Source organism: Cebidichthys violaceus, unplaced genomic scaffold, assembly GCF_023349555.1.
Source record: "Cebidichthys violaceus isolate CVI_PGR_0920_01 unplaced genomic scaffold, fCebVio1.0.p SCAF_19, whole genome shotgun sequence".
In the NCBI taxonomy this organism is placed as follows: Eukaryota; Metazoa; Chordata; class Actinopteri; order Perciformes; family Stichaeidae; genus Cebidichthys; species Cebidichthys violaceus.
This window is the reverse complement of record NW_027176361.1, coordinates 9,427,585-9,452,882: the sequence shown is the minus strand read 5'-3', so window position 1 is coordinate 9,452,882 and position 25,298 is coordinate 9,427,585. Positions and strand designations below refer to the sequence as shown.

General features: G+C 41.7%; 1 long non-coding RNA gene across 1 annotated transcript; it reads left to right on the top strand.

The window, feature by feature from the left end:
* The first annotated feature begins 21,880 nt into the window (after window positions 1–21,880).
* On the top strand, window positions 21,881–24,484 carry LOC137874355 (uncharacterized). Its single transcript, XR_011103295.1, has 3 exons — window positions 21,881–21,948; window positions 23,839–23,913; window positions 24,354–24,484. It is a non-coding gene; the product is annotated as an uncharacterized lncRNA (long non-coding RNA).
* The last annotated feature ends 814 nt before the right edge of the window (window positions 24,485–25,298 follow it).

Genomic DNA, 25,298 nt, shown 5'->3' with positions numbered 1-25,298 from the left:
TGTTTTTGGTGACATCAGAAGTTGGGGAAGACTTTAATGTTTATTGATATTTTCATTACTCACTTGACCTTTTAGTAATTCCCTTAATTCCCATTGGATGGTTCCCAAAGTTGTCATCGGAGGTAAAATCTCTTTGCCTGAAGAGGTGAGAATGGAAACATGACCTGTATACACTGTGTCATGTTTCATATCGTTTCATTCACTAACGAGAGGTTCTTTTCTTCTGGGCATTCACTCAAAGTTCTGCTGAGGAAACAAACTGAATCTGCTTTGGTTTCTGTCTTGTAAATCTGTCAAGGCAGAAGCCCAGAGATGGGCCAGGATTAATAGCTTGAAACAGGAAAGGAGCCGGAACATCCAAGCGGCTTGATTCATTTAGCTGACAGTCTGGCTCACATTAGAAATGAAACAAAGTGACAGCCAACAAATCACTGCCATGTTTGTGTGTTTTTCATGATTGAACGATGGAGGGAGGATTGAACCAAACTTAACCTGCCGTACAAACTCAAAAACACTCCTTTCTCAATACAATAACAATTTATCCACATGAATGAGCATCCATTGTTTAACACCCCCCCCCCCCCCCCCTCCTTATTGACCACACGGCATATTAAACTACTGTCAGCGCTTGTTCATATCAGCAGCGCAGGTATTAGTCTTGCAGTCCTGCCATTATGTAATAATGTAATTCTATATACTGTATATTAGAGCCACAATACTCACATTATTCTCAGTTGCTCTTGATTTGTATTCATGTTGATTATCACCTGCATTTAGAACTGGAGCGTTGCCTCCATAGTCTGCTGCATTTGAAGCTCGGGGTAGGTTATGCATTTTGGAAACCTCTTTTGTTGTATTTGTTGAAATTGTCTTTACAACCTGACAGCGATCACTAATGAATGAGTTGACCACAATAGATACTCTCTATCAGTCAGTTCTGGTGTTCTTGATATCGTCAGTGTTATAAAAGAAGAGTTGTAGTCCTGTTAAATCATGTGATGTTTGAGAATACTGGAAAACTAATATGGCCTTCCTGAGAGCTATAGTCCTTACATATAAATATATATATATACAGTATATATATATATATACAGTATATATATATATATATACAGTATATATATGTATATATATAAATATATATATATACAGTATATATATATATATATATATATATATATATATATATATATATATATATACTGCCGTTCAGAAGTCTGGGAAAGCTTATGTGTGCAGAGTGGAAGTAGCATGAAGATCAGATGCTTGTAGTTCACCTTTCATGCTATTGTCGTCGCTCTCACATCACGGCCTGCTTTGTTCAGTTGAAAACTTGGAGAGAAGTTGAACTTGTTTTGTGGTGAAGTTCAGCAGAGCATGTGAGGAGATGCTTTTGTTGCCACATAGACCTGCATGTCTTTGCTTCCATGTGTTGTGTGTGTGTGTGTGTGTGGCTTTGATCCCATCAGAGGGAAGTCTGCATACTTTGGCACTTCAACAAAGCTACGTTAAAGCTCTTGAACTCCTCAGAACTGTTTGAACTTTTCACTTTTCTCTCTACATGAGGTGCTCTATTTGCACGGCTCTGGTAATGCGGTTCACATTGCTGCTGCCCTGAAAGCACGACGTACTACTACTTACTTATAATGAATAATATGTATAGTTTTCATATTAACAATGGGTCAAATGACGATGTGAAAGGGGTCCCTTGTAGTATCGACCCATAACGAATGATCGCCCTCTGCTCTAGAGAGCTTTTCAGCATCTCTCAGCTCATTGCTTTCTTGTTCTGGCCCCCAACGTATCTCTTTTGGTTCACTCTCACTGCTCTCATTAATGTAGTTCCCAGCTGGCAATGAGCTCGCCAGTGGGGCCCACTCACATGCACTAAAGGCACACACGGCCGGTCTTGCTATGTGCACAAAGCAAGTAGAAGTTTAATTACAACACACACAGAGGGATAGCGACTTCTTCCTCTCGCTCAGGTTGACATTACTGCTCTATATCTTTCCATAGAAATTGATTAGCTGCTTTATTAATGCTCTGAATCCTTTATATTGCACCTTTAAAACGCCTACAGCATGAAGATGATACGATTTTTCTTGTTGAAAATGGTTTTCGGGGGTCTTTTCGTGATACGTGTTGTGATTTTTCACCTTTAACTGGGACACGAGTGAGCCCGTGTTTTGAAGATTCTCACAGCTAAATGTTCTCACTAGATCTTCAAGATCTCACTGAACGCAACTGTAAACACCCCACAGGCTCATAGTCAGACGCAAGTTAACAAATTGAAATCCCTTTCTTGGCACCACACGTTGAATGCATTGAACTCTTTCAGGACACTTTCTACTCGCACTAGGTGGACAACAAAGAACACAACCTGCTCTCCTTCTGAAGATAAGCTGCCGAGGGACTGGTGCTGTGCTGCCAAGTGAGTAACCGTCTGGTCCTGTGTACCTGACCCCAGGCACACAGGAGCTGGCCTACGCATTAGTGTGTGTGTGTGTGTGTGTGTGTGTGTGTGTGTGTGTGTGTGTGTGTGTGTGTGTGTGTGTGTGTACCCGACACTAGCTGACAGACACCTGCTGCCAGGCTTGCCGTCACCAACCTCACCTCCATTAATAGAATCACTTCCAGTGTGTGTGTGTGTGTGTGTGTGTGTGTGTGTGTGTGGACTGTATCTAGAAGCTTCTTCTGTGGGCTGTTCATAATGTATTATACAGCACTGACTCTGGTAGATTTAATACCGTGTGTTGCATGAGGAACACATGATTAGCAGTCGCACCTATCAGGCTATCTTCTAATGTGCTTCGGGGCTTTGCCAGTGTAAGTGATATTGTTATTATGCAAATGTAGGGGAAGAGTCTGATGAACCACTTAAGTTAAGAAATACTACAGTGCGTTGTGAAAGCAGTGTCATGTTTTGTTCCTTATATCTTCACTGAAGCCTTAAAGGGACATATCATGTTGTGCATGAACATTTGGGTATGTGGAGTCCCTACCAACCCCAAAACTGAAATGAGACAGACACTAAACAGAGCATTTAACACAGAGTGAATACGTGTTCAGACAGACAATAGACATAAAGCATCTAAAGCATCTAAACATGTTCTGAAAGAAAATAAAGTATGAACCTGAGAATGATGATATCCTCCTCTAAGTCTTTCACAGCGATATATTTTTCCTCTCATATGGTTTAAGCTGAGCTGAGAGCGAACGATAACAGTGATTTACATTACAATAAGCTCCAGTGTTTATTCAGTAAAAAGGAGTATTGGGTGAAGGCACATTTTTATCATAATAAAATGTTTTAAAAATTTCGTTTTTTTGCGAGAAACTTTAATAAATACAGTTGGAATGAGATTTTGTTGAACACACAGAGCGTGTCAAACTAAGTTTTATTTGTTTTAAAGTGTTTTCCGTTCTAAACTGTTGGAATTCATCAATGATGCACTGATGTGACTGTCTTTACTGTTACATTAAGAATGTTCTGTCTGTCAGGATAGTTTTATTGGAATCCTCTACTTGTCTTCTTACCCTCTTCACCCCTCTCTTCCCTTTTCTCTCCTCACCCTCCTGTCTCTCCTCCCTCCATCTCTTCCTTTTCTTTCTCTCCTTCCACCCTGCCTATCTCACCTCATCTCGTCGTCCCTGTTACCCCCGTCACGCTTTCATCTGCCTCTCTCTATTCTCGCCCTTCATCCCATATCTCCCTTGTCTTTCTCTCTCCTGTCACGCTTTCATCCATCCCCTCTTATCCTTTCCGTCTCATCTCATCCCACTTTCCGCTCATCCTTTCATACGTTTCCCTGTTTGTCAGTTTGCTTTACTTCGCTGACTGCTTATCAGAGGCCGCTTTGCCTTAACAGTGTACATAATGTCACTTTAAAAAACAACAAGCAACAGATTCTGCAGTCGAACCGTATTGACTTTCTGGATTGAAATGAAAGGTGTACATATGATGTGAAGATTAAAATCTTATCGCTAAAACCCACAGCACATCTATTTCTCTGCCTCCTCGGCTCTTTCCTGCAGCGCTTCCGTCCATAACGTTCTGAATGTCCTGTTGGAGTGGGACAAATCACACCTTCAGTGTGGAGTTCGTGACCACTAGTCGCTCTTTGAGGCAGCGTTTTACCTTCTGTTTGTTCTGTATCGTTTGTGTACGACGATGCACGAGCAACAAATGAATCAAAGCACCAACTAGGAATGCAAACCTGGATGTAAACTCTGCACACTTCATAACCTTCTTTTTTTTTTTTATTGGCTCTCCAAATGTTTTACGAGAACAGGAAAGCACTCAACGTGTTAGTTAGACCTCGAGGATGCACGCGATGCGCTTTGGTGAGAAAGTAATATAGTCGGATGTTAGCTTTTATGTGTGATGATGTCATCACGGTGAGACGGTTGAAGACTTTGAATACATGGCAGAGAGCCTGGGATGCAAACTTGGGGAATGAGCATGCATTATTGGAAACGAAGGATCTGTCGTCTTTGTAACTTTACAAATACTTGACGTCTTTTGACTTTATTTTAATCAAACCTTTGTTTTTAAAATGTGTTTCTTTTAAGTCCCCTAACTTTAAGGAAATACAATAATTGATTAGGGGAGTGAGTCTTTAAACAATGTTGTAAGCAGGGCCTTGTCTCTCCTGTTCTACCTCTACATGGACAATATTCAGTGTCCAATAGGCTTCACACACAGTCATGGACAAATCTATGGTTGCACGCAGATGCACATACATTCATATAATATACATTATATGCGCAGGCTCATCCGTCAGCCAAATATAACCTTAGACCAGGCGCCCTCACTCACACACAGAGATGCAGCCATGGAAAGGTGAGTACATGTGTTAGGTGTGCATGTGCTACTTCTCTTTGTGTGTGTGTGTGTGTGTGTGTGTGTGTGTGTGTGTGTGTGTGTGTGTGTGTGTGTGTGTGTGTGTGTGTGTGTGTGTGTGTGTGTGTGTGCGCGAGAGAGAGAGCCTCTGCTTTCCATCGGACCACGTGGCGGTTTTGAATAGCCTCCATCTCTGCTTCACTACATTAGAGTAAAAGTGACGCGTTGCTCCAAGGCGCCGCAATTAGGCTGAGTCATGTCAGCGCCGGACAGCTCTGATGAAGGGCTATTAGAGAGCCAGGGATGATGGAGGCACTCATCACCCAAAGCCCCCCCCCCACCACCACCACCTTTACCACCATCATCACCATTCGTCACCACAACCCCCTTCTGCATGCCCCCACCTCCCCACACTTCTCCTTCGCATCCATCACCATTACCACCAAACTTTCCCAGGCAACTACTCTGAGCAAGAGTCATTCTAACCTGGCAGCGCTCTCCCTGCCATTTTTCCCTCCTCTCTTTTCTGCATCTGTCTCATTTCCTGCCACGGATTCATATATATTTCGGGATAAGTGCTCTCCATGAATCTTACACCTGCTCTCTCTCTCTCTCTCTCTCTCTCTCTCTCTCTCTCTCTCTCTCTCTCTCTCTCTCCCTCTCTGTCTTTTCCAACTTTCGATCCACTCCTTCCTTCTGTTCATCCGCAAATCTATTCATCTTTCTCTCTTGTGCGTCCATCATTGCCTCACTCTCCCTCTTCCTTCCGTTTTTTGTTTTTTGTTTTTTGTTTTTTGTTCTCGGAGTCATGCACTCTTTTAATAGCTCAATTTGTCTTATTCTCCCCCTTATCTTCTCCAATTTGATGCATTTCACCTGGCTTGAATCATTTTGCCCGTATGACTCCAAAGCCACTATTTGTTTCTGAAAATGAATATTTTGTGTGGCTTCTCAGAAGTCTGACTCCTAAAAGTAGTATGTTAAATAGAGAGAGTTAGGAGGTACTGTATAGTATTGATTGATTGATTGTTTTAAATTGTAATCATTTCAAACAAAACAAATCAATCTTTTGTTTTTACTGTAGTTGATCTAATAAATGACTCTAGTGACATATTAGTGTAACTAAACAATGTCTGCATCTGACTCTTATCAATACAGTGATTTTGGTATTTCTTTACAAATACTGGTTCAGAGGATACTGCATTAACATGCATTTTTTGTGTAAAATGTCATGAAAAAACTGTCTTAATAGCAAGTGCAGAAGGGTTTGATGAATGCAAACTATAATGCCACTTTAGCATGTATTAATGCATTGTTTTTTTAGATAAGGTGCACAAATAGAGGAGATATTATAATCATCTGTTCCTCGAGCACACCTGAGAATATGTGGGTATTCAGATCAGGCACTCGCTTCCTTGAGGACTGGGTTGTATACACTGATGTTCAGTACACAACGAGAACATAACCCTAAGCTGTGAAATGTGTCACACACCTGTTCTCTGAACATTTGTAAAGGTCTCACTGACTACTAATTAGTTTCAAATGCAGGGAGCACCAGGAGGCAGTAAAGCCCTTTTAAGTGCACATTTATTACTAAGAAACATTTTAGCTTCCTACAATCATAAAAAAAACAAACACAAAATCCCTGCAGCACCCAAAATAATTCCAGAATTAACTGTGTCAATAGGGCAAGCAATAAAATGATGTTCCAGATCAAGTTAATGAGTATTTGTGCAGTTAAGCGTTGGAGGGAAATACTCTGCAATGAACGCTGTCCAATCTATCACTTCTATTCACTCCACGCAGGCCAGAAATAGTGTTATTTTCATAGTGGGGTTAATTTTCTGTGTTTCACACCAGTCTTCAAGGCAGCACTCCAGTAGTAGTTGATAGGTGTTAATATCTAGCAACGGCTGAGCTCTACGGAGGGACTAGTTTCTGCAGTTATTTCAGTAATGCGTAAATCTCGTCTCAATTATCGCTTATTATCACATGCCAAGTTTAAACAGCTGGTGCGACCGGCTGAAAATAACGCTGTGCTGACACTGAGGCCATAGTGGAGAGCCACGTAGAAAGAGAAGCAGAGGCGTGTTTGTGCCAGCAGGCAGGAAAACACCTGAACACCTTGGCTCCCAGCCACCGCTGGACCACGGCTTCTGGTGGAGCCACCATGAACAGAGCCTTAAGGTCGTTAGGGTGCGAGAGAGAAGTGAGGTCTGTGTGTGCGGTGGGGGGGGGGGGGGGGGCATTGCTGCTTGAAATGAACACTTTCCTGCCTCCGTGTTGTCGCCCTCATTATCACCTTTCTTTGTACAGGTGTGGGGATAGTTGTGGATGAGATTAATATTGTACGATGAGTTCTTCTCAGCTAGGATATTACAATATACTACAATTTACATTTTCTCTATCTTGACGTTTGTGTAAACGTGGTTGTTCCCGACATAATGTTTCCAGTGTGTCTTTTTTTTTGTGTCATTTTGACAGTAGATCTAAGAAGTATGGAAACAGCAGACCACCACAGTTTTGTGTGTGTGCTTCATCAGGGTCATTCCATTAAAAGGGTTGGAGACCTCGGTGTGTGCTGTGCCCTTGCAAACATCCTTTCTACATTATTCTGTCTCTACGTTGCATTGTGGTGCCCTGAAAACTAACATTATTGTGTTCAACACACCTGTGACTCTCTGATTTGATTGAATGAGCCTCCCTCTCTTTTTTAGCAATCTGTTTTTCAACACTCCGTGTCCTCCTTTCACTCCCGTCCACCGACTGTACCCCCCCGTCCCCGTCCCCGTCTCTGTGCATTTCGCCATGGTAACACTAGGTAATGTCCCTGTTCCTCCTATCTGACATTTTATCCTCCTCCATCACCCTTTGCCGTGCGCCTTTCCATCTCCCCACACTGGAATTACCCTGATTATGATTATAGCTGTGATGATAATGATAACCACTGCAAAATTGCTCTCTCTCTCTCTCTCTCTCTCTCTCTCTCTCTCTCTCTCTCTCTTTCTCTCTCTCTCTCATATCCAACACCCAGGAGATTATGATTGACTGAAAGGCTGCCTGCAAATGTTTCCCCCGTCTCATTTTTTCTTTTTTGATTTCCTCAATCTCTTTGTTTCTTTCTTTTTTTTGTTGTTTTGTTTCAGTTGGCTTTTTGATACTGTCCTTGCTCTCTCCACTCATTGCTCATGCCCTTTCCAGCTCACCTCTTGTCTCTTTTCTGTGTTTTTCAATTTTCTGCCAGTCTTTCATCTCTGTTGTTGTGCTCCTTTCAACCTCTCCTGGTCCGTCTTACCTCTGCCACTTGTCCTCAGCTCTCTCCTTTCTCCCTCCTGGTTCATCCCCTTATTTGTTCTCTTCTCCCTCTCTCCACTCTTCTCATCTTGTGCCTGCTTATTCTACTGCCACAAAGAAACCAGATAAATTTGGTTTTTTCGTCATATTGCATTCAGGAAATAATGATAGAGTTGCCTCTTGAATATGTGAAGTGGACAACATGAAATGGGTTTGTTACGCTCCCTCATCTTTCATTGATGTATGCCCTTCATTATGCGTTTCCTGCTCTGCCTTTCTTTTTTCTTTGCCAGTATTACATTAAAATCCATGTCATTTACAAGATGAACAAAACCTTTTTTAAGAATTGGACTATGGGCAATACGGCCAAAATATATATAACAATATATTTGACCGAAAATCTCAACATGGATATGGCCACAGTATTGTATGATTTACCCTGAGTACTTTCACTATATATACGAATATCTACGTAATGAGATGGTTTTTGATAACTAATCATTAGTAATTCTGATATAATGTGTAAATTGCAAATAATAGAACAGCTAGAAGTTCAGAAAATGACACTTAACTGTAATACAGCCTTGAAAACACTTTTGTCATATTACAACATTACAATATATGAAATCTAAGACGAAATCTAGTCTCATGTCACAATATCAATATCATTTAGATATTTTGGCCCAGCCCTGGTTTGAACTCCTCAAGCTGTTCACTGCTGCCATAGACGGAGGAAGCATTTGGATCTTTGCCTCATGGTGCGTTTCCATCCAGCTCTTTCTTTGCAGATTTGCACAAAAATTGGTTAAAAATGTTGATGCTTTATCACACAGTAACCACACAGTAACGGATTTTGAGGGGCTAAAAGCAGCGGCATTGTTAGATGACTGTAGCGCTCCAGACAGACAGCCAATAAGCCTCAACACCAAAGCCAGCACCAGTATGTTTACTGGCTACTGGTACCAGTATCTCCCAGTCCATCGGACCACGTGAAGTCCCAATGGGTTTGATCATGAACACCAAGTATGGATGTTGATTTATACACACAGGTTGTGCTGTGCTCCAGTGCCACGAAACATTCTGGAGTTCAACTATCAGTCGCACTTCATAGTAGTGGATCTGGAGGGGATACATGAAGCTAAAGCATTGCATCCAGACATTTATATCTTTGTATATAACAAATATGCACATACAAAATAGAAACTAATACAATTTTATATATTTTGATATTCACAATTGTGTGACTTATATGTTATTATTTATGAGGATAAACTCAACTATGTATCCGTTTTATTCCCTGTCAAGCTCCCCATCTCCCTCTGGGTGTTTCAGGGTCTGCTGAAGGCTCACATAGGCCACCCTCATACCAGAACCACCTTCCACAGTCCGGATCCATGAGGGCTTCAGGTAACCAGCATCTCTGTCTCTCTCTCTCTCTCTTGTGTATACTTTGTTCCCTCACTCAATCAAGTCATCTAACTGCTCCTTCAGCTTGCTTGTCCCTCCAGACTTGTGATGTTATCGGATGGATATTTGAATATCAATACTGTCTGAGCACCGCAGTCCCATCTATCCGTGTGTGTGTGTGTGTGTGTGTGTGTGTGTGTGTGTAATCTCGGTATTATCCACTCTACACTATAAGCATAGATTACTGATATCTTTTCTCCCGCTACAATAGAACATTGCTGAATCTTAATATGAGCATGGGACTTCATGGGAGGGTTTCCGCTCATTATAGTCATCAATATGTAGAGAATACATCAGCGCTGGGTTCACATGGAACATCCTCCACAAAGTTATAGCTTACATTGTCATAGTAAAATCAATGGTATCAAAGGAAATGTTATCAACTCATTTTATTCAGCTTTATCTCAAATCCTACCTATTAGATTTTTGTCACGCTGTGTAATAAAATAAATGTGTGTAAGACAAAGAAGTCCTCTGTCGGATTGAATGGTTGTTAACCTCTTTAGCTCATGCTCCTCCTACTGCACTCCACTGACAGCATCGGATGTTATGCTCACAGAGGCAACAAAGTGTCTGAGAATAACTTCTTGTTATCAACTAGAGAGACAATTATCTTTTTGTTGTAAATGTCAGATTGTTTTTCTAGTGGGAATATGAATGTGTTCCCTGTTCAAGTGTTATTCTGGTTTATTAAGATCTCAAACTATCAAACAGTTTAAATTATAAAAGCAGTTGTCTCGCTGTTCTGAAACCAGACAAACTGTATATCACTCGTATGGTCTTGTTTTAGTGATTGTCCTTGCTTTAGTTTGGTTTGATAGTGGTGATATAGCATTTGATTTGTTGTTGTTTGTTTTGAAGTGAGAAGATGAATTAAGCCTCTTTGCCATTTTTCATCTCAGCAGCATATTATTGATTGCATCTGCTGCTTTCTCTCTTTTTCTTTTCCTCATGTTTTTTTATCATTCCAATTAAGTTTTGTGCAAAAACACTTGCTGCATTAGGCCAGATCTTAATGCAGAAATAAATCCACTTTTAACTCAGAAACAGAGCTGCCCGTTCTCTGATTGAAATGGCCTGTTTTCACACAGATTGCCCAAATGAAATTGTAGTGTTGGTTTTATAAAGTCATCTTTTATGTACCTCTTATATACGAACTATATAATGTTTCCTAAATACCTAGGAAGGGCTTTATCATGATGTACAATGACATGTTTTCTTTATTTCTCATGCAGATTACCATCTAATTGACATTTATATATTATATTATGATATAATTATATCCGTTGTTTGTGTTGATGACACAAGGTAACCTGAGGAACACTAAGTTTCTCTGCTGCTTCTCGTTGTCTTGTTTTTTGGCAGTTTGTCATCAGCTTTGAGGAGACTGGGTGTCACTCTGTATGTTGTCATAAGACAGACAGATAAGATGACGGATTAGAGGATGGGCTGTGGTTCAATAAGCTGCCGATATGAAATATATGTGTTTATTTCTCTCTCTGTGTGTGTGTGTGTGTGTGTGTGTGTGTTTTATTTCTGTGATTGTGTGTGTGTGTGTGTGTGTGTGTGTGTGTGTGTGTGTGTGTGTGTGTGTGTGTGTGTGTCAGTCAGGCGATTTCCTGAGTGAGTCTTGTGTGTATGAGGACCAGCTGGACATGAAGGGTCTCAGGACGTGCATGGAGACCCAGCTGGAGGACTACAACTGAACTCCTGGCATAGTGCCCATGAGCCTGGTGCTCATCGAGCACATTCGTCTTAGAACACAACACACACACACTCACACACACACATATTTAAATGGTCACGCAGTGCCGAAAATTCCCCTGATGCATCAACTCACAGCGACAGTTGTTTCCAGTCAATCCAATACATTACCACAATCAATATAAGAGGTCCTCATCTGCTGCACTCTGATGTGTCTTTGCTGTGTTCACTGTTTGCCAGTTTTGTGATTCAGACCCAGTTTGAAGCTCCTTTGTGACACACAGCAGGAGGCTCAGCTAAAAGCTACCCTGTAGCTGAGAGAGAGAAGGCCTCTCAGCACCGGGCTCTGCTCTCTACACACTGCTGTCAATCTGCCACTTTACCACACGCCACTGCAAGTCAATAGCTCCACATTACTTTAGAAACATCATGGATCAACACTCCACTGATGGCTTTTGTGTTGTCCTACGCCGTTTGCACATGGCTGTGGGTGTTGTGGGTTTGTGTAGGAGTGAATGGAAATCCATTAACACTGACGACACTTTTAAAAAAAGAAATCTGAACCGTTTTTGGGGGCAAAGAGTAGAAGGTTGGTGACGATACTAATCAGAGGTGAAATTACAGAATTTGGCAGTTAGTCAAAACTGTTTGATTGCAGTCTATCAGATCTTTTCAAACGCAAAATATTCCACTCTGTAATGTTAGTTACCCCTTTGTCAGTTGTGCAAGCTCCAAAATACACATTCTGTTTATTATGCTGTCAATGCCGGGGGCTGCGAATACGTTCCAATAGTATTATCTGCTCTGGAAGTCTCCGGTCGCAGCATGAAAGACACTTGCTGACACGCCTTTTGGAAAACATCCCTGAGCCTGAATCAGTGTGCAAGTGTTTCCTTTCCTTTCCATGTAGTCATCGTCTGTGTGTAGGTGTGCATTTATCCATGTGCGTGTGTGTGTGTGTGTGTGTGTGTGTGTGTGTGTGTGTGTGTGTGTGTGTGTGTGTGTGTGTGTGTGTGTGTGTGTGTGTGTGTGTGTGTGTGTGTGTGTGTGTGTTTCACCTCAGCGGAGCCTGTCTGAGAATGCCAACTCTATCTGTGAACCAGGTATTCCAGGAGGAAGTCACCAAGCAGTACGGCAAGCAGCAGTTGAAACTAGGTGAGACCCACACACACACACACACACACACACACACACACACACACATGCTGGTAGCACTTTGAGAAAGAACAGGACTATATCTGATGCCTTGTCCTCAGGAAATCACCCTAACCTCTAAGAAATTAAAACAAGGAAAACTGGAACCAAAGACGGAAATGAAACCCGATTCTATCGAACCGTGGCCTCATATATCTTCCATCAGTCTTCTGCCACAGACCAGCGCTCCACTCACTCATGCCTCACGCCGCTGCTTCCTTCACTGCAAAGGTTCTCTGAAAAGAGAGAATGATCAAAGTCACTATATTGCAGCGGTATGGAGATTGTTGTGCCTCAGATTGAGAAAGAGAAGAGAGGATCTCGTCGGCGCGTAATTGCAGTGACTTATAATGCTGTGACTGTCTGAACATTAAATATTAATTGTCTCAAACTGCAGCCCTTATGTTGCTGATCTCCACTAAATGGAACACTTTACACAGACGCCATTTGTCACAGTTATTTTCTGTCATCTCACATTCGGTCCCCTGCTAAAAGGAGCTCCCTTCTGATACTTCAGCATCAACAAAGTGACATTTTGAATGTGAAAGCCGAGCTAATTTGTATGTATTCATCTCTCTGAGATAATCAGGCTTTCTGTATTCCTTCAGGTTGTATTTATTCAGGAAGGGTTGATGGAGAATACTCGTGGCTACACGCTCAAACTCTTGTTCATATTCACGCGGGAGAACTACTGTACCTCGTGCAACTTTTCCACTAATGGAGGTGACAAGCTCCACTATAGCAGAGGGTGACTCTGAAGTAGTGTTTAAGCAGCAGGGAAAATACTACTGGTTCAAGGTGCAGATCGTCCAACGCCCAAAAATATTATTTTTCTTTGTCCTATCTGAAAGATCCATAAAAGACCTGCTCAGTTGACAATGGAGCCAATTTGTAGTTAATGACTTCCTCAATTATTCCAACAAAAACAGGATAAAGACGTTTAGCTCCTGACTTATTGACCTTAATTACCATTGTGAAGAATGAACTCTCTGCCTTTGTACCGTTCCTCTCATCCTCTTCAGTCAGCTATACAGAAGATGATTTTTCTGTCCTTGCCAGAGACGGACAGAAGCATGTATTCATTTTTCAATGGTTTGAAAAAGTTACAGAGTTGAGGTTCTGTGAAGCCGCTGAAATCAAACACAGTGTTGATTTCAGCTTGAGCTTGTTCCCACTGGCTACAGCAATTTGGTTCAAGTTGCTTGGAGCTGCTGGGCAAACAATATTTTATTTCAAATATTGTCTCTGTCAGAACACCAAGGTAGTCATCTTCGGGTAATTGAATGGTGTGTTGGACAAACATTTATCCAAGACATTTGATTTTCTCAAATTCTCACTTTTTGTCTCGACTGTTTTTAGTCCCCTTCGCCCTAAAGCTGAATTAACGTGGATGTGTGAAGTTTATATTGATTTGGATTGACACCTCAAGAGTTTTAATCGTTTTGAATTCCAAGTTATTCCGATGGATGAGTTTAGTACAGCCTCTATTTAACTATAAGATCATCTGCATCAACAGGTCAACCAAAATAACAATAAAAACACGTCACTTATCCTGCAGGATCTGCCCCACTGCAATAGTAGACTGTGCTGTGAACTAGACCAGGATCAAGGATTTTATAAAAGAATCATGTGCAAGAAAGATTTAATTCAATACAATATTATGAAGGTGGACAGAATTACAATTCTCTTAACAATTTATCCTAAATGCAATGAAAACATAAGGTGCAAATTTGTGCGATTTATGTGGGACTTGTGACTAACAGTGTTCCCAAAAGGCCTTGAATTATAGCAGTTTAAGTGCTAAAAACACTGCAGCTCATCTTGACTATGAGCTACATATCATGGGCCAGAATGTTTTACAGCTTAGTTTTATACATAGCTGATTCCTATGAGGAGACTATAGGAGATACTTTAGAATAATGGATGAATACTAATGTAGCATGTTTCTGTACTGCATTGGTTCTCTGCCAGGAGAACCAATGCAGTGGAGCCTCCTGACTCCCTGCTCAGCTACCTGATAGAGCGAGTCAGGAACAACCTGCACCCAGTGCTCCGTGTGGGCCCAGTGGGAGAGTCCTTCAGGTAGAGTCTGACATTGTTTTCTGCAGCACACTGTGTATATATATATATATATATATATATATATATATATATCTCAGTTGTTTATTTATTGGGAGCAGTGCGATATGATATTGTGTATGGTGTCCTGTGGTAGTTTGTCTTCAGGCCTCCTGATGTATTGTAGCGTAGATTTGGACTGGATTCAGACGGCCTCTTTTCAACCAACAGCAGCACTTAAAAAAATGTGCTTTTGTCATGAATGACGACTCTGTGCTCTCGCTGCGGTTATACTGATGACTAAAGTAGCCCACATTTCATATTGTTCGCTGCCCAAACGTCATGCGGTGCTGTAAAGATGTGATTTACAATGTTGAAAGGGCATTATGAAAGTCTTTTGCACAGAAGTGTAATAAATGCTGTGGTTTTATTGGGTAAATCACAAATGCATTGCGTGCATAAATCACATCCCATAGAAAATAATATTGTGGATCTTGCATAAGGATCATGATGCAACCGCCTCTTACAAAATTAAATTGACTTAATCAATTCCTCCCTGAATTTCGTCCAAGAATATACATGAATGAATGGGAAATAAAATATGAATATAGACGACATTAACATTATTTTCCATTATCTTTTTTTAATGATTAATGAACACTTATGAATATAATAAATACAAACCAGAGCTGGCTTGTACACAACATTTTCCTGCCTCCCCTTTCTCCTCTTATCTTGTCATCTCTTTGAGTATCCTGTTCTCTCTTGTTTCGCACTGTTCTGACCTGTAGTCCTCAATGAGTACATTAACACAGATGAATAGCCCTGCCTGTACAACCATAATTAGAGCAGAACATTTCATCCGCTAATGTGTTTGGCTAGGCACTCACCGTGCACCTACACTAGCTTCCTAGCCGTCGACACACAGGTTTATGAAAAGGAGCGCGGCGTGAATCACATTTCCGGGCTTCTAGGCTGAAGAGCCGCTGCACTTAATGGCACATCAGCCTCCCTGCAGCAGCTGTATGTGAGTCGTTGCTTTAACAACATGCTGGGATTCCATATTTCTGATACGTTGTCGGGCGGGTTTCATAATCTAGTGCTCTGCTTCAGCAAGACATAAGGGTAAACAGAGACGAAGAAAGAACGCAGCACACAAAAGCACACACTCAAACGCCTCTCTGTAAAATGTGTGTATGTTCTAAAGTTAATCTGTACGTGTATATATATATATATATATATATATATATATATATATATATATATATATATATATATATATATATATATATATATATATTCTGAGGACATTTACAAAAGATAACACCAAGAAGATAATCTTAAAGTAAAAGAACTGTCATATGGAGGCATCAGTATTAAAATCAGTATTTCATAACCAGTTAAAAGTTTCTCAAAGTAACTCTAATGTTCAGGATTTTGCACGTGTGTGTATTTTGCTCACTGTTATAATAAAGCCCTTTTAATAATTTGAAAAAAAGATTTGATTAAACAACACTAGTGGTCTTACATGACGTTTTTCCCACATGCAGCTCCTCTCAGCAGCTCCTCAGTATCACCTCGAGGACAGTGGCTCTTGTCTCGCCATGAGACGGTGTGTTAATGCCTGATTGACGCTTGGTTCTGAGCAAATGAGGTCTAAGTAAGCTGGGTGATGCTTTAGCGAGGACCCGAGGCTCTCTGTAATTGGAAACGAGAGGGTGGTTGCTGTGGCCGAAAGGGTCAGCTGTCATTCTCTCTCTCTTTCTGCTGTCACACTCACACGCATGCAAACACGCACACACACTGTTCCTCACAGCACCCCGCCATCTTTTTTTTTTTATTTTTTTTTTATTTTGATTCACTCACACACGTGCACAAACACTCACTCACGGCCCCGGTTGTAATTAGTGGTATAGGGTACTGGTCACACATAATGCTGCTAATTGGGCTGGCAGGCACCATTACCCAGAGCTAATCACCATTCTCTGGGTGACGAGGCGTCCTGGCCCTCTGACCACGAGCTGCTAGCAGGATCCATATCACATTGCCAGAGCTCAGAGAGTCCTGCTGCACCAATTAACCAGCAAAACTCACCGACTCCCATCCTCTGCCTATTTGTAGGTAATGCATTTGAATCGGGTCAGGCTGCTTATGGCTAGACAATGTTGTTACTCTTCTAAAAGAATGCCCACCTCACCCCTACCTGTACCTCTAGACAGACTCTTTGATCGCAGGGCTATAATGGGCTGTGATGAATACAGTTCCCCATTTGAATGTGTGTTTGCTAACAGGGATCGCCTCCGTCTGTAGGTGTGCTAGCCAACGGTTCTAAGGCTGCTTTAGCTCAGGATGACATGCGTCTCATCGTCCTTCCTCTGACATGATGAGGCCTTTTAGAGCCCTATGAAATGCATCTGACCCATCAGAGCCTCGAGGCTAGACGACCTGTGAGTGCAGCCGCCTTTGAATGGGAGAGGGAGGGAGGGAGGGAGAGAGAGGGTGGGAGAGAGAGAGAGAGAGAGGTGGAGAGAGAAAGAGGGAGGGAGAGAGAGAGAGAGAGGTGGAGAGAGAGAGAGAGAGAGAGAGAGAGTGTGGGAGAGAAGAGAGGATTGCTGTCTGGAATCCTGAACATGGCTGAACAGGAACAGAGAAGTTTTTTTTTCCAGCTTTCCACATCAGGAGGCTTTCATTTTCGTGCCCATTAAACATGACCTGACTTTAATTGCATTCGCAAGCCTCTCGACCAGACCTCATTTTAAATTAGGGTTCTGTAGCCCTTTTTCCAGGAAGCTCGATTTAGCTTGGCCTGACTTGTAATGTCGGAGAGCAGGAGCCTATTATTGTGATTGTTCTCGTAATGGTTCGTAATAACTGAATCAGCTCTTTGCAAAAAGTATATTCATACAAACATGTTTATTTACCCAAGCGAGCAGCTGATTTACCTCAGCCTCTTAACCTTCAGCTCAGGAGACAGCGATGGATGAATCCTGTTGTATGTACACTCCACAGTAATATAGCATGTTGGGAAAACGCATTACGTTTACCACACAGACATGAGAGCAGTATCAATCTTGTAACTCTTCACACAGTCAGTGGAACAGAAGTGGAAGAAGACCACACTTTGCTTTCACACTAAATGCATTCAATGACCACATTTTCCAAAATCCTTTCTAATTCATACTCCACCACCTGGAAAACACCATATATTCAAATGCTAACACGTTCAAAGCAAATGTCTGCAGTAACTCTATTGAAATATATAAAAAGAAATATTTGCAGAATGTTTACAGTCAAGTCAAATGATAATCATTCCACAGCTGATTGCAATTTCGGCTGAAAGCCTACCCAGATGTCCTGTTTCTATTCTCCTTTTTAAACAAATTCTCTATGATTCTGTCTGAAAACATGGAACAAGGAAGAAGACAGGTTGGTGGTGAAAGACGAGTGGAATGTGTGGAGGGCAAAGGAGAAGAGATAGAGCCACACTTATTGACCATGTTGTGAACCATGGGCTCTCTTTGAGAGATTTGGAATTTCAAATCTGTATTTTACACAAGCAAATTACCATATGCAAGGATATAAAAAAATTTAAGATATTTTTGCAAATTGCTGCATTTCTGAATCATTCTTGTTCCATGTTCTTTAGTACAGTCAATACAGTGAAAAGGGTGCTATTCCTCTTCTGAAATACTGAGTCATGGGAAAAGTCACTCAAACTTAAAAGATAACAGTTCATGACGTAGGTGATGCTCCCTGTTGTTAGTGCTATTACATTGGTGTGTTATGAGTGGCAGTGTATTCTTTGAGTGACAGTTTTTTTTGGTCCAACGAGCTTATTTTGGTGGTTTGAGTGAGTTTTGGAGATGAGATTAACTGTTTGGCCGAGATGCATGTTGTGAAGTGTCGTCAGCATTGACCAATGCTTGTTGTTAATTCATTATTTAATTACTATTTCATTGTTTTAAAGAAGAGCGCCTTTACACTGCTCTGCTTCTCCTCCGTGTTGTTCCGGGAATGGATCACTGTGTGGCCAGTCTGGACAGGAGGAGGAATGATTACAGCAACCAACGACTCCACCAGCCTAATTATGGGCCGGTAAGTTTGTATGAAGACAGAATTATTTTCTATTTTCTCACTTTACAGTTGCCACCTGTCTGACTTTTACTAGTCTTCCTCTGTAAATACATCGCTCTGTCTGACTTTTCACTTCGCTAAACACCTGTGTGTGTGTGTGTGTGTGTGTGTGTGTGTGTGTGTGTGTGTGTGTGTGTGTGTGTGTCTGTCTGTGAGAGAGAGTGTGCTGTCAGAGAATTGCTCTGAGTTGGGAGAGCAGGGGAGCAGGTGAGCAAGCCTCGTTGTAGCCTTTTTTAAGATCAGTGACACATGGGTGAAGGTGGAGGCCACGTCTGTAGAGCTGAAGCCGGTGGCAGAGTTCCAGAGACAGTGTGACGAGTACCTGTCCATCATTGAGCAGCTGAAGACAGCTCGTCAAGCCGCAGAAGGGGAAGCCTTGTATCGTAGCGCTGCTTGTACCTCTGACATGAAACCTTTTTCCCTCGCCACCTTCAGCTGTTCACTGTTCGACATTCAATTCATCCCGTGACCTTTATGGCAATCTTATAGAAACAAGACTGTGGTTTTTACACAATATGGCAAGGCGATACAGAAATGTAACATTGCATTAGGAACTATGAGGAACTTATGTGCCACCACTTTGTTCCAAACTGAAATATGAGGTTGACATTTGCCGTTTTAAGAGAAATGTCTCGATAGCTACTTGATGGATTCCTGGGCGCTCATGTTCCCCACAGGATAGAGTGTAACAACCTTAGTGTTCCCTTAAAGCTAAGGTGGGTGATGTATTTTTAAAAACCCTTTTGAAATTTTATTTAAATCCTGACAATGAATAAATCAAATGCTCTGACAAAAGAAATGTATCTGTGGCTGTTGAAGGACTGTAGGCCTTAGATCTTGTGATTTGAATGAAGTGATTGGATGGCCTGCCTACCCGTCTGCCTGCACACATCACGCCACCGGAGTCTTCCACAAGCTGCTAGCTTGACAGCTGTGAGTACTAACAATGGCCGTGTTTGTCGTTTAGGTTCATGATGATGGTGTACTCTTGTGGATGTTGACTACCCCAACTTTTAACTTTTCATTCAGCCAAATCTGTGTTTCATCTTTCAGAAGCAGAAGTCTTACAGATGCAAGCATGAAAGGCAAAAAGAGTTCCCTGCAGTTGATAATTGGATGTCGTCTGCATAGGTGGTGAAATAAGCTGGAATATAAAGAGTGTCCTGCAGAATGTATTAATCTATCTAACCATCTGGCCTTCATAAATTAGAATGTGACTCAACAAGAAGCATAGCCTGTGGTCACTCATTTACTATGGAGTCTATGAATAAAACGAAGATGACAAAGATCAAGTCCCCCAGCATTGGTGGAGACAGTGGAGCGGGCCGTCATGATCCTCCAGGGCAAAGAGCCCACCTGGGCGGAGGCCAAGAGACAGCTGGGAGAGAGACGGCAGCAGGATGAAGGGATGAATTGGGGAAGGAAATTAAAGGAGAGGGAGATGCAGGGAGACAGAGCCATTTGGCCCCGGCAGAGAGGAGAGTGGGAGTGTGGCAAAGAAACACTGAGAAAATGGGAGCAGTCAAGTGGCTTAAAAATGAGCGCAGTGAAACCTGACGAGTAGCTTACAGATCGTGTGCAGTCACTCAACGCACAAGGGAGGAACGGGGGAGACAGGTAGGACCGCTCTGTATCCTGGTAGCTAAAGGATCATTTGTAGGATTTTTAACCTGGGGTTTATTTTTGGCCATCTTCATTTCCATGGCCATATTGTTTAATTTGAGGCCATTACCTCTGTAGGAGTAGTGTCAGCCGAATGGTTGGCTAACGTTAGGATTGCATTCATTGAACGCCTCGTCACTGGAGCAGGTGAGAATATGAGTTGAGCTTTGGAATATTTGTGCCATCGTAGAAGCTGCAAAATAAATACTGTAACAGGAAGTTATCGTTTTCATTTAAAATAAAACTTTTTCTGAAAGACAAAAAAACATTTGGGTGCGATGCGATATTTTTTTGCATGGCACCCAAATGTTTTGCTTGCATTTGACACCTCGCGCTTTAGAATCTTTAAAGTGGTTCTATCCTTCCTCTTGCCTGTGGATTGGAAGCACACTTGTTTTCATTTGGCGATATATATATATATATATTTATTTCTCTGCTTTTCAAAGAGGATTACAGAAGGTGAAAATTCCCTATCATGAAGTCGAGATTCAAAGTCACACATTTTACAATATTATCCCCTTAAGTTCGTTTTGTAATTAGATGCTGTTTGCAGAAGATGAGATGTGATTTGTGGGAAATCATTTTCTTAAGTGCTGTATAAGTATAATGAAGTTCGTCAGCGTTCGGGTGAAATGTCTCCCCTCTGACTCACTGAGCTTATTTTCATCTTCATGATCACAGTCCTGTAACGGTGGAGCCGTCGGAAGGAAAATGATAAAAAAAAACACATAAAATACAAAAGCGGCACGATGATTTGGGGAGATCGAAAGGAAGGTCACAAAACAAGGAAACATTTTTAGGTTAGGAAATTATTCAAATTGAAGGTTTGAAAAAAAAGAAGGTAACAGAGAGGAGAATATTTCCACTTTTCCTCGGTCTGTGTGCCCTTCAAATCTATCACAATTGAAGTAAACTTCATCAAAATGTTACTAAACTTTAACAGTGAAAATATGTTGGACCTTGTGTTTAAGATGATCAGACAGAAATGTTTGTTTTTCAGGTGCTCTGAGATACAGATACCCGTGGTCACTGGGCTCAGTTTCCTACAGCGAGAGCGACTCTGAACGGAGCCACCGGTCAGTACATTTAAGTTGTCATTAAAGGTCTATTGACTGAGATTAGCTGTAGTCCAGTGGACACACTAATGCAAAGACACTTTGAAATTGAGCAAACAGAGCGTCCACTGTTGCACTCTGGGTGACTTTGACCTTCCTGCGTTTGTTGTGAACAACGTGACTCAACTGATGTCACGCCGTCATCAACGGAGCAAACAGAGGAGCAGCTTCACCACTGTAGGCATCAGAGTCCCCGAAATATGCTCTAATATTCTGTTCTGAGGAAATGAACAAACCATATTACGCTTTTATTATTAAATAGATTAACAGAGTTTCTCGCTGTTTTGTGGAATGATTGTGTTGCATTTGGCTTTGTTTTTTGTTTCAATTATTACTGTTCTCTGTGTATCAAGTGTTATGCACTAACAGAAGTTGCTTTGATCAATTGATGTAGCGTTCTCCTCTTTCAGGATGGCAGCTGATGGTATACCGTCAAGGCCAGGCTCTGAAGTGGATCAACAGTACAGAGATGAAACGGTAAGTCTTGGCTCAGACAGTCTGGTAATAAGGCCATTATTGTACTGTCTATACTGATGCAAAGTTACATTTACGGAGCACAAATCATGGGCATCTGAGTGTCCACATAGGAGATGCAGAGAATTCGATTCAGATTTTCTACTGAGGGTGTGGACCACAGTCTGATTGTATAAATGTCTATTTCTAGCAAACAAATGCGCTTATTCTCCTTTTATTGCTGTTACATTTGTTGCCGTTGATGATCATATTTAATCCAGTTTTCTACATTTTTAGAAATGTAGAAAGGTGTACACAGAGGCTGCTGGTTGACAACTTCAAATTTAGGCTGAGGAAGGAATGACTTCTTGAAAGTCAGAGCCTCGGTGTTCTGTCCTTATCGCTCCATGCCGGTGTGCCAGCATTGAAATGTAATGCAAAGTGAAGTTTGACTTCCCATTGATATGACAAAGTGTGTGTGTGAAATGTACACACACAAGTTGAAAAGCCTTTTTTTATCGTTCCTATTTGATCAAAAATGTGTGTGGAATACATTCCCTTTATTGTTTTGTGTTACATTGCAGTCAGACCCGAGTAGCACTTTTCCCCTCTTGTTTTTTCCCGAAATGTACGACTCAGTTTATGTCCCCTGGAGGGCAAATCTCTGGTCTGGCTGCATATTTCTATCGACTTCCTATACGCCTCTCTCGCCAGCCTGGAATGTTGCTTTGCGTTGTGTGTGATGCAACTGAAGGGCATTTGCTCCATTTGTTGTTTAGCGACCCAGAGCAAAGTTTTAGTTTTTTCTCCAAGTAGAAAACTTGGAGCAGTTGAGGGTTGTTACAGAGTGCTTTGTGCAGGGAGCGGAAACTGCCGCAGCTTCAATCCGTTGACATCGTCGGGGGGGGGGACTTTGCCTCTCCAGGCGATCACCTCTGTCACTGGTTACCTCCCATGTTCTTCCACTACACTCTCTCTCTCTCTGTGGAGCAGTTCAGCCCTTAACGGGTTGAGGAGAGTAATCAACGTATTGGAAACATGTTGAACACGAGAACATGAGCCCGCGTACGGACGTTCATAATGGAAGCCAGGTTGTCCTGAGCCGTTATCAACTGAGGCGTTCTGGTCGTATTTAAGGACGGCTCTTGATATTTGAAGGGATTTACTTTGACTGGATATCAGATAAGCCATCAGCAGTGGAAAGCTAGAGAACGCCTCAAAGAAGGTTTACAGGAGCTAATACGTGCTTCCTGTTTTCCAAAACTACTGGCTCGCTCTTAACTCTTTCTAAACTTAACTCTTTTCATGTGTGTATATGGTCTGAGTGGCATTTTGTTGTCAAGCATATACATGGAGCACTTTATTTCAAGAGTAACCTGAATTAGGTAAATATGCCTCGTCGCATCAAATAAGCTCATTTCAAAAGTTCTGAATTTTTAAATGGTTGTTTTAAAGGTTTCACAATTTGTACAAGAACTAAAAATATGCAATATCTAGTTAGTTTCTATTGTCACTTTCCAAAAAAATTTCTAAATGATGACTGTTTGGCTCATTTACTGTCTCCACCTCGAATAACACCCGTCATCCTTAGTTTGCTTGAGGTAGATTGCTTATGTGTGACAGATCCTTTATTTCTGATTACTAAAGAAAATAGGACGCATACTGTGATCCAAATGTAAAGAAAAGGATCAGACGAGCAGAATTAGATATTGGAATATTCTGCCCCGTCACTCTCAAACTGAACTACAGACCTCTTAACACTAGAAACTACACCTAATTTGACTGTTCCTGATCAGGTTACAGACACAAAACAACCCGAGACCCTTTATATTAATACCAAAATGTCTTGTGTAGCAGCAGTCTGCGTTACATTGTGCCAACAGAGTGACTCTGACACATTGTGTGTTCCTTTAGGTCGTCTGATGGAGACCTGGCTGCAGAGATTACTGCACTATCAAAGAGAGAGAGTGAGAGGCCAAAGGAGACTGAGTAAGTCGCCCCACTATTTTTCCATCTCGATCTTTAGGTCATCGTTGTTCTCATCGTCCTCTCTCTTTTCAAAGCGTCCTCCATCTCCACAGACCCTCTCCTCGCTCAGCTTTCTTTTCTCTGGCCAATTTCTTCCCGGTGTGTGTGTGTGTGTGTGTGTGTGTGTGCGTGCGCCATTCGGACAGTTTCGTCCTCTTTGGTCTCGCTGACCTTTCTTTCTCTCTCTCGGTCTTTGCTCTGCTCCATTCGCTCCAACTTCATTCAGCTGCCAGCTCACAATGTGGCCACAGCGTGACATTTAGGGACAATTGAGTTGTGGCGGTTATAGATTGCGACTGCAGAGTTTGAGAGTGGCGTATTTGTCTAATAGCCGTGTCGTCTGTTCCTTCTGGCTTGACAATAATCAATAACCCTTTTTGTCTCTTTGTTCATCCATACAGTATACCCATCCATTGTGCAAAGAGAAGCAAGGCAAGGCGATTTCATTTATAAAGCACGTTTCATACACAGAGGTAGGTTGTTCAGTCTGGATTAAAATAGTAGTAGAAGTTTTACTTGAACTATCGGAAAATACAACCTGTTTACCCAACATATAAATATAGTCCTAATATTTTACCAATGGGAAAAGTCCAAACCAACTAATTATGAAAATGAACACACTCCACAGAGGGGAATCCTGCTGTGCTTCACGTCAGCCTGTCTCATTGTGGATTATCCTTTATTTCAGCTCTTTCTGCTAAACCCAATACACCGAAACTAAAGCAAGCACAGTTATTAATACCAATTTTATTATTATCTCCGCCAGAACAATCATGCGATCCCTCACATTACAGCAGCGGCAGTGCACCTTTCTAGTTATGACATCACTGTACATATATTTGAGACATTTTACATTTGTATGGCTTCGTACAACGCTCGCAGTTTGACATTTTGACATCTCATTTCTGATTTAAGTTAACCATGCTGAAAGAGGCCACTGGCTCACACTCACCTATCAGATCAGCTGGAAAACCCACCGTAGTCAAGATCAACATGCTACCAGAGAGGTGAGCTGTAAGGAAGAAGGGATTGAGGGAGGATGACAAGGAAGGGATGGGGAATGGAAAGGGGGAGTTTGGAAAAAGTTGCAGGACCAGAAGAGGGCAGACGAACAGAGAAGGCGGACTGGTTAAAGGGCCCTAAAGCTGCAGGAATGTGTTGAAAAAGAGTGGAAAGAGAAAGGAAGTGGGGGAGGAAGAGTTAATACAAAATGTGTCAGAAAGAAGTTAGTGGATGACCTGAGGGAAAGAGACGGGGCAGGATATTATCCAATCCTTAAAAAAAACGTGTTAACAACTTTTCTGAGAAGTCTCTGCAATACTGATACAGTATCCACAGTACTGATA